Source organism: Limulus polyphemus, unplaced genomic scaffold (genome assembly GCF_000517525.1).
Source record: "Limulus polyphemus unplaced genomic scaffold, Limulus_polyphemus-2.1.2 Scaffold83, whole genome shotgun sequence".
Lineage (NCBI taxonomy): Eukaryota > Metazoa > Arthropoda > Merostomata > Xiphosura > Limulidae > Limulus > Limulus polyphemus.
Genome location: NW_013665693.1, coordinates 16,863 through 19,267, shown reverse-complemented (window position 1 = coordinate 19,267; position 2,405 = coordinate 16,863).

Below are 2,405 nucleotides of genomic sequence, written 5' to 3'. Positions count from 1 at the left end.
AAATACGAATATGATGGACAGGATTATTGGAGTAAACCTTTTTTAAGATAGTTCTCTAATAATTGCTGAAAGACAGCGGATACACATTTCAAAGGCGGCACAGATTACAAATAACAATAACAATAACTTTGAAGTAGTCACTGTAATCTTTAACATTCTGGTATTTCGAACAAACTCTAACCTATACTTTAACACTGAATCATGTAGATATAACGTTCAGGTCTGCTTTTGTTTAAACAGCTAATTACACGTATGCACAACCACAATGCAGGACATTTCATACCTATACTCTTTAGTCACATAAAACGGTTCCCTGTTAGCTCTTTTGTTCATTGGTTTACAATGTCTAACGGATTAACATCTATTGAATTCAACATGCTTAAGAAACAAAACTGTCATGTAAAGTGAAAAGTTTAATTGAGAAGACAGTTTTGGTGACAGATGTTACCATATTCACTGACTTTCCGACTTCGTTGAGTTCAGGCGTGTTTCTTTTAATTCTTTCAACGTTCTGATTTGATTGAAAGCGGATTTACGTGTTGGATGTTTCAGAAATTCCAGTCATGTGTATAAATTATATCATCATACGTATTCTCCTGGACGTTGAAACAGAGTTCCTGCCAGGTGTGTTATCTATAATTGTCCTTCCAATGTACTTTTGAGTATATTATAGCTCATTTTAAAACGATACAAACCCCATTACCCGAGCGCTTTCGAAAGGTGGATTTTTCTTCTTCGGTGATACCCCTGCTTACCCCTGAAGAAGAAAGGTCTACCTTTCAAAAGCACTTGGGTTATAAGGTTTTTATCGTTGTATATGAAGACTTCTTGAACCTACGTGTTTTTCTGACATCATGAATTATATCTCATTTTATTAATCCTATCATCATAGACTGTGTTCATCGTTTTTTCAAGAGAGATCTTCAGTGCTGAAGATCATGGACTGTGTTCATCGTTTTTTCAAGAGAGATCTTCAGTGCTGAAGATCATGGACTGTGTTCATCGTTTTTTCAAGAGAGACCTTCAGTGCTGAAGATCGTGGACTGTGTTCATCGTTTTTTCAAGAGAGATATTCAGTGCTGAAGGGCCAGATTTAGCTTCTTATTTCACGGTTAAATCCAAAATAACAGGTTTCAATCCACGTTATTCAACGTTATTCAATGTACGATATATTCATTTCTATTTATCCTCAGTAGTTTAAATAAAGTCGAGGCCTATTTTCTATGCTATCTCCAAAGTTTATTTACATTTATATATATTACTCTAAAAATTATCCATCATGTATGTGTATGTGTGTGTGTTAGTATCCATCACCCAGAGTTGGCTAGCTTGATTGCTATAATTTTTGGTATTGTAATTGAAACTATCCGACAGTGTTCACGAGATACTTTGTTTTAGGATTTTTACCCGAGAAGAGGGATAAAACAATAGCCTGAAATAGGGCACATTTCCACCTTTTTTTATACACTTTTGGCTTTGAATTTAAAGACACGAGTACTTAATCAGTTAAATGAGTCAATTAATATCTTCCACAAAGCAGGGTATGTATTTAAAATGTAATGAGGTCATACACTTTAATAACTAAAAAGAAGGAAAGGGAACATTATCCTTTAGACAATTTTTGCTTCTTTAACGGATGTAGTCTTACTGTAAAAATGACCCATTATGTGTTGACTGGTTCGATTACCGTAATTTTTTATAACGGTAACTGGAAATTCTTCAGCGGTATACACGAGGTTTTTGTTTTAAGATTTGCTGGAAAAGAGAGATAAAAACATTCTGAAATAGGGCACATTTCCACTCTTCTTACAGACTTTTGGTTTTGAATTTAAAAGCACAAATATTTAATCAGTTGCCCCGGCATGGGCAGGTGGTTGGGGTATTCGACTCGCAATCTGTGGGTCGCGGGTTCGAATCTCCGTCACACCAAACATGCTCGTCCAATCAGCCGTGGGGCATTATAATGTGACGTTCAATCCCACTATTCGTTGGTAAAATAGTAGTCCAAGAGTTGGCGGTGGGTGGTGATGACTAGCTGCCTTCCCTCTATTTTTACACTGCTAAATTAGGGACGGCTAGCGTGTAGCTTTGCGCGAAATCCATAACAAACAAACAAACATTTCATCAGTTAAATGAGCCAATTATTACCTTCCACAAAGCAAGGTATGCAATTACGAAGTGAGGAGATCGTTAAGTATTTAATAACAAAATAAAGAATGAAGGGGAACATTATCTAACATTGTCCTTTATATAAGTTGCTTTATTAACGGGTACCATCAGCTAGTTCATGTAAAACAACCGTAGACCAGAAATGTATCAGTCTTATTACTTCGCACTATCTTGAATTTGAAAGACATGCGTGAAGAAGTAAAGAAACACACACAAAAGATTTCTAATATCAACTT